Source organism: Desmodus rotundus, chromosome 8 (genome assembly GCF_022682495.2).
Source record: "Desmodus rotundus isolate HL8 chromosome 8, HLdesRot8A.1, whole genome shotgun sequence".
NCBI lineage: Eukaryota > Metazoa > Chordata > Mammalia > Chiroptera > Phyllostomidae > Desmodus > Desmodus rotundus.
In genome coordinates, this window is record NC_071394.1 from 3,928,315 (window position 1) to 3,936,738 (window position 8,424).

Below are 8,424 nucleotides of genomic sequence, written 5' to 3' on the forward strand. Positions count from 1 at the left end.
CTTTCAAGGGCTCAGCGGCCACACGTGGCGAGACGGTAAGTGCGGTCGGCGAGCTTGCAGACACACAGATGCACCAGCGGGCTCACTCGTGTGCACGTAACAGACCAAAGCCAGTTCTGTGATGAGCCAGGTTGGCATTCTCTGCTGCTGCTTCTGTTTCCCTCGTGTTCCGGACATACCTTGCACCCACCCACTTGCACCCACCCACCCATACCCACCAGTTCCCTGCGCCACCCCCCGCTGGAGCCCCCGCACCCTCCGTAGGGCGCCCTCTCCTCTGCGTCCTGCACCGCACTCTGTGCGCTGTTGACTCGGGGCCCTTCTTTTCTGGCAGATACGAAGAGTCGAACATCAAGCTGCACTTCTGAGGGCCAGAGGAAACATTTTTATCTTCATTTATGTAAGAAAACTGAAAGCAAGAACAGCATGAGGTGGCAAGAGCCTTGGGCTTAGTGTCAAGAGAGCTGAAGTCAGATCCCCTCGGGCCCTGATCCACAGTGCGTGAGTCTGTGCACCGCAAATGGGCTCAAAGCCTTTGCCGAGTCGCCCCTCAGCAGCCTGAAGCCCCAAGCAGAGTGAGCACCCTCGGTGTCCCCGCTCGTCCATGTGTCTGTGCCTCTTCTATGCTGGGACTGCCTCTGACATGTCCCTCCCGCCCTTCCTGCCACCCACCTGCCTGCAAGATGGCGGCGTGTCCAATACTGACGAAATGATGGGTTGAGTTAGCCTGGCACTGGTGCCTCCTCTACGGGAGGCTCCTCCTAACCAAGGATTTGGCTAAAACCTAGTAATGCCACTAGTAAGTGTGTTGTGTGCACACATGTGCACATCCGTGCACACCTGTGCATGCATGTGTGAAATGTGTATGTGTGTGTGTGTATGAGAGGATTCTGCTCCAATACAGCTGATGTTAGGGCAGGTTGAACTGTGGTTTCCTGACCGTTCCCAGAGAGTTCTGAGTCCACCAGGGGCTCCTTTTCTTCCTTGGAGTTTCCATTTAAATGTCACTTTCTTAGAACATTTTCCTCATCCAGACTTTATAAAGTAAAAACCATGCTTTTATTCACCATCTCTGTTTTTTCCTTCCTTGCATGTATGTTAGCTCACAGTGACTCTAAGTGTGTAAGTATGCACCTGTTTGAGAGAATATGCTTTTAAACTGAAATACAGCTGTGTAAAGGCAGACATCCGGTGGCTTGTCTACTATTGTCATCATCGTTCGGGTTTGTCCCCCACTGCCTGACATTGTTCACGGTGCTTAGTAGTTATTCAGTACATAGTCATTGGAGAAAAACAACAGCAATAAGGAAGTGAGGAAGGAAGGCGGGAAGGAGAAAGGAAGGAGGAAGGAAGGAAGGAGGGAGGGAGGAAGGAAGGATTATAGTGAGGAAAGGCAAGGAAGGGTGAAAAATGCAGACCCACTTATTTAACTGGATTAATAGGTTTTAGCCAAAGTCCTTTGTTAGGAAGGAAGGAAGGAAGGGAGGGTGAAGAGAGGGAGAGAAGTGGGGATAAACAAACTAATGAACAAATGAGCTAAAAAAAAAGGAAAGGAAAGAAAGCAGTTTGGTAGGTACTTAATTTAACAATTTAAAGGAGCCTCTTATTACTCTTGTGTATTGGCCTCATGAGCCGACTTAATTGTCAAGAATTTTGTATGATAATCAAACAAAGCAAGTTGTAAACAGTACAAAACTCTGCAAATCAGAGGCCTCAAGCCCTTCCCCGCCTGCTCCCCAGGGCCTAGGACACACTTGCTCCTTCTCTCCTTCTGGCCCCATCCTCGCCCTGCTGCCTGACAGTGCCTCCACTCCTCTCTGTCTTAATCCCTGCTCACTCTCTACAGCGTCCTCTGAGACTGCCCAGTGATGCCCGTTCCCTGCATTTTGAGTTAGGTATCTCCTCCACATCTTTGTGGGGTTCCATGTGCCAGTAGTGACAGGGGCAGGAAGCCACCGCCCCGGCCATGTGGTTCACAAGAGTCTGTTTAGGAGCCTGTCTTCTTGACTTGGTGGTTGGCTCCCCAAGGGACGCCATGTCTTGTTCATTATAATAATTGCACTTAGCAGAATAACTGCCACATGACTGTAAACACGGAATCGATAAATGCAAAGTTGATCGAATAAGTGAACACACCAGTGGATCAATAAACATTTTACAGTTGCTGAACATAGGAGCTGTTTTTGTGAGAATTGTCATACATTTCCTAGTGCCTGAAATACAATGGGAACATAGATGCATGGCGCTTCTTTTGGATTTGTTTTGCTTGGGGTTTTTTTTTTTTTTGGATGGCTGGTTGTTTCTCTACATAAGAACCACTTTCTCTAGGGCTATGGAGCCCAGTCAGACCGCAAATGAGTACTTCATTCATCACGGAAGAACAACAGGCATTATTCTAGACATTCACTGCCTGAGCAAGAGCTGAGCCCCTAATTCACTCTGACAACTTCTTCTAAGTAGCCAGAGTGGATTGGAAACCTTCTCTTGAGACATTCATTGGGAAAATCAGTTTGGATTAGTCTAATAACTGAATGTCAACTGACTTCCAAACAAAACAGCGAGGCTTGCTTGCTTCTTCACAAATCGAGTAACTCAGAAGAATGCAGTCTCAGGAACCACTGATGATCATTCTCAGAGGGTGGAGGCCAGCCGGGGAATTGTTTTTACCTATAGGCCAAAGCCCAAGGACCTTCACTTAGCATCCACAGCCCTTTACAAGTTAGCCCTGACTCTCCCAATCATCGAAAGACATGATTAAATTCCACAAGCATTTCTAGAAAAGTTGGGGGTGGCGGGGAGAGTGCATTTCAGGTAAGAGAACAAACTGAATAAAGTCGGGAACGTGAGCTAAGTTCAGCGAGTCAGGGTGTGCCCACGTGGGAGGAAGTGATGATAAAGTGGGGAACACGAGGACTGACTGTGACGTGTCCTGGCAAAACTGCTGCCTGGACCCGCTGCTCCGAACAGGGAGGTGTAGATGGGCACTTCCTCATTCCTGCCCACCGAGCACCACTCGGGACCCTGGAGCTGGTGCCAAAGACAAGGAAAGGGGAACTGAGAGGTTGTAGGAAGCAGATGAGCTGTTAGGGACCTGGGGACTGGAGGAACAGCCCTGTGGCAGGGTATCTTCTGTCCTCTCACCCAGCAGAAGAAGGTGACGCAGGTCTGGCATTTACCAGTCCCTGACTCACCAACAGAAGAAAGTACGGGAAGGCTCATTCCATCCCTGGATCAAACGGGGTCTCTCTGGATACATCAGGGTACTCAGACCCCACAGGCAAGAGACATTGGGTACCCTGTGAATAATAAGAAGACAGGCAAAGAACTTCCCTTACCCCACTAGGCCTGAGACTCCCTCCCTTTTTCCACTGAAAGATTCTGAGGGGATCGGGCACAAGGCCAGAGAGACACAGTAAAGCAAGTGGCTGCATCCAGGAAGCCTCTTTGTCCCCACAGGCTTGACTAAGATTCACCTTCCCCTATCAGAGACACCAGGAGACTTGGGGGGGGGGGCACTCCAGTAGAGCAGCTGGGCTTCGGGAGACCCTCTGCAGCACCAGCCAGGACAACGAGAGCCCCACAGCACCCAACTGGACAGATGAGCTGAGACTGCACAGGTTCTGCAAACAGGCTGCCATTGGAACCTCCTCCTCCCAGGCCAGAGCCACATTCCACACCCAACCCGGTGACTGCTGAAATAAGTAAGGGCCGAAGTACTCTGTGATAACAAGCGAATGTCCAGAATGCAATGGAAAATCACCTGGAATGCCAAAAACAAAAGAAAAAAAAATCACAACATTGATGAGAAAAAACAATTAACTGATACTATGCCAGTCTGAATCAGTTGTTGGAATGGTTGCGTTGTATGGTGAGGGTTTTACAGCTTGGTTATAAAAATGTTTTATAATTCTGATACAGATTCTCTTGATAGAAATGAAAATAAAAAACCTTAGCAAAGGCCTAACAATTATATATAAAAAGGACCAGCCCTGACTGGTGTAGCTCAGTGGATTGAGTGCCAACCAAAGGGTCACCTGTTTGATTCCCACTCAGGGCATGTGCCTGGGTGGCAGGCCAGGTCCCCAGTAGGGGGCATGAAAGAGGCAACCACACATTGATGTTCCTCTCTTTCTCCTCCCCTTCCCTTCTCTAAAAATAAATAAATAAATAAATAAATAAATAAATAAATAAATAAAATCTTTTAAAAAATAAAATAAAAAGGACCAAATGGAAATTAATAAACTGTAACTATGATAACAGAAGTGGAAAATATCACTGGATGGGCTTAAGAGTAGAAGTGGAAATGACTTACTAATCAGGACCGTGTGGTATCAGTGAGTGAACAGGCACACAGATCAACGGAACAAAGTAAAGGTCCTAGAAATAGACCTACACGAATGTGCTCGATTGATTTTTCACAAAGGTAAAAAGATAATTTAATGGAGGAGAGACAGCCTTTTGAACACATGGTGCTGAGCATTTTGGGCAACCCATAGGAGGAAAAAACAAAAACAAAAAATCTTGCTCTAATCCTCAAACAGCATATAAAAATTAACTGAGAACTAATCATAGACTTAAACAGAAAATATAGAACTATAAAAGTTTTAAACAAACAGAAAGGGTAAAATCTTCAGGAGTTGAGGCTAGTCCTCTGTTCTTAAGCTTACAACAAAAACATGACCCTTAAAAAGGACAGATTGATACATTGAAACTCATCAAAAATTTGAAAAAATTGTTTTTTGCGAATCCATGTGAAGAGGAACACAGAAAACAACTTACTGTATTTTTCAGACTATAAGATGCACCCCCATTTGCCTCCCAAATTTGGGGGGGAGTGCATCTTATAGTCCGAAAAATACAGTACTGACTAGGAGAGAATATTTTCAAACTTCATATGTGGCAAAGAATAGTATTTAAAATATACAAAGAACTCTTAAAACTCAACAGTAAAAAAAAAAAAAAAAGACATTTTGCCAAAGAGAATATATAGATACCAAATAGCAGATAAAAAAATGTTCAACATCATCAAACATCAAAAGTTAAGTGAATTAAAACCACAATGAGATATTACCACACACCTGTCCGAATACATGAACCATGAGAAGATATATTCAGTCCCGATGCGGACGCTGAGCATCACCTGGAGATACTGGACTTCCAGCAGATGCGGTGGGGCACACCACACCTGGCATGGCTCTCCTGGGGAAGGTGTGAAGGTTACCTGTATAGCAGGAGCATGAGACAGGTTTATTGCCGTGACCAGAAGGGTCATGTTTTTCTCTTCTTGGGCACACAACTATTCCTGCAATTAGCCAGTAGAATATGATAGTCAACTAATTCTACAGTCAGTCTGACCCATAAAACAATGATCCTTCCCCAGAAAGCTTCCAGTTCTTTGTTTCTATCTGTTAGCTTCATGGAGAAATTTTAAAGAACGTTTTGGATGTCAGTGGAGCCAGAAATGGAAAGAATTTGGATCCCAAACATCCTCCGAGATGCAGGGTTCTCTGGCTAACCCACATCACACTGTGGTACATGCTCTCTGGCAGAGTGAAGGGATTTGGCGGATGTAATTAAAGCCTTTAATCAATTGCCTTTAAGTAAATGAAAAGGGATATTGCCCTGCCTGGGCGTGACCTAACCTCATACATTCTTTGTAAGAGGGTCTTTGTGTTAATGTAAATGCAGAGTCTCTCTCTCCTTTGTTGGCTTTGAAGAAGGGGGTGGGGAGAAATGAGGGACACCTGTAATAGTGTCAACAGTTAAAAATTAAAGAAAGAAAAGCAAGCTGCCATGAATTCTATGGCACAAGGAAATCAATTCTGCCTCCTGATGGAGTTTGGAAGCCGATTCTTCTCTCGCTGAGCCTCTGGGTGAGGACCGAGTCTGGGTGACCCCTGAGCAGAGGGCAGAGTTACATCGTGCCAAGAATTCTGACCTCCAGAAACTGGACAGGAGGAAAGCGTGCTGTGTTAAGTTGCTAATGTGTAGTAGTTTACTGAGCAATAATAGAAACCCGATAGTTACTCTGCGTAATCTACACTGTATTTACTTTTTGGCAAAAAATATATCACTAGAGTCTTACCAAAGCAAAGAGTTTCGTTATAGTTTCCCTTATTTTTCTCAATCAACCAGAACAGTTTCAACAGATCCTCTTGTAGGTATGATGTTCCTTCTCACACCCTTTTCTCCAGTCTCTCACCTTATCATCGGCGTTATCTTGAGAGTTCTACCCCAACCGTGGAGAGCTGAGACATAATTACACACACAGTTTTTCTCTTTATCTACTCAAATGTGTCCTCTTGCAAAGCCATGCGAAGAGCGACACCAGCTGTAAGAGACGGATCCCCAAACCCCAGTGGCTCCATACAGCAAAAGTTGATTCCTCCTTGGGAAACAGTCCAAAGAAACACATGCTCCAGGAAACTCTCCCACGAAGCTGTCTCCCAGGCGCCTGTTCGGGTCCGAGGGTTCTGACGTGCACTCCAGTGGCCTCCACCAGCAGCTTCCACATCGCTGCGGGGCTCCTCTCTGAGCCGCCACCACATGGGTGCACCGAAGGAGGGGTCCTGCCCAAGAAGCCCCTCGGCACTCGGCCTTGAGGTGGGGGGCCTGTCCACCTCTTCTCTCCTCAGTCCCACTTATGGGTCCCAGATACTCCCAGTTGCAAGGAACCTGAAAAATATCATCCAGTCTAGGAAGGGGCTGGAAGGGGAGGGAAGTAGGTTTGAGGCTCAGCTAACATTATCTGGCAAAAACAGGAAGCTTTATTGCCACAAATAGAAAGTATTTCTCTTCATGCATAGAAATTAAAGTAAAAGTGAATACCATAAATTATTGATATTATCTGAAATTCTGAGTCCCAGCTCCACCTTGATGGAGGAAAGTGAATCTAAAAACGCTGTTTTCCTGACTGGAGTTGTCCTGAAAGTCATTTCCTCAAGCCCTAGGTATTGAATGAGTTGAAAACTATATCTAATTTAGAATGTAACCCATATCCCTAAGCAGGAATTGGTCAATTATCCTCCTTCCTGTCCTTACTGCCTCCTTAACCCGCCTCCTCCCACTCGGTCGGCAGACACAGGTGGGAAGCACCAGGGTGGAGAAGTGGCTCTCCACCGGGTGTCTTGGCATCCAGGTGACATTTGCCAGTATCTGGAGGACTTTGGGGCTGTCACAACTAGGGAGGGGGCACTGCTATTGACTTCTCATGGGTAGAGGCCCGGGATGCTGCTAAATCTCCTGTAACACACGGGACAGCACCCCCCACAACAAGAGGGTAACTGTCCCCGAATACCAATAATGCCAAGGCTGAGGAAACTCGTATAGAGCAATTGCCAGTTAATTGGTAAATCCGTGATATCACGTAGTCATGCAGGAAAAACCTGAAGCACATATTACATGCCAGGCACTGTTCTGTATTCGTGAGGCAAAAGTGAGTAAGACAGACAGATTTCTTTTCCTCGCGGCACCTGTATTCTGGCTTATTACACATGTGACCCAGCTAACCTTCCTGAGAGTTAGGTTTCTCACCTACGATGCGAGGGTCCATATAACTCTCAGGGCACGTACGGAGTTTAAATGAGACAATGCATGTGTAACGGGTCGTTAAAATGGTACTCTTCATGCTTCGCGGGGCATGAATTCAACAGATGTTACATTCCAACGTGAATTGGAGATAGAACATCGTGGAAAAATGACTGACTGTGACTCACAAAACGTGGATATAAAGAGTAGATGGACTTTGGGGAAGGACCCTGGGGCTGGTGGGAGGGGTTTGGGAGCACAGCCAGGCCTGACCCGTGCCCCTGGGTTTGGGGGGAAGGCACAGGAGGGCCACTGAGCCATGCTGGAGAGTGTCACAGGAACCCCGGGCCGCAAGGAGGGATGGTGGCCTCAGGGAAGTCACTGCACCCCTCTCAGTGCGCAGGCATCGAGCTGCGAGCAGATGAGATGGGATGCGAGCCTGGGCCCAATTTGAAGGAGCTGACACGAGAAGTGAGACCCAAGAAAGGTTAGGCAAGCTTTCAAAGGCGCTGTGTCTTGACTCCGCATTCTCCACATCACGCTTGCCCCCACCTCTGCCCCCACCCCCACCCCGGCCCTGCCTCCCAAGGCTCCAGGGCCATGTTATATTCATGATGAAACCCCCAGACTGGATTCTAGAAAGTCTTGTTTACTTTCCCCCTTCTTGAGGGAAACCCCTGATACCTCTGAGGCCCTTGTTTGCCAGAGGAGAGTAACAGCCTCTGATCTGGTCAACAGAATTCATGGAGGGAGAGTTTACTTCCAGCTCAAACAAAAACAGTGTAAAAGCCCCAAACCAAGCAAAATTCAAATGCTCATTCATGCAGCGATGGCTCAGGGGATTTCCTAAAATAGGGCAAGCTCTAAATAAATGCATACAATGGCAGCAGCCGTAAA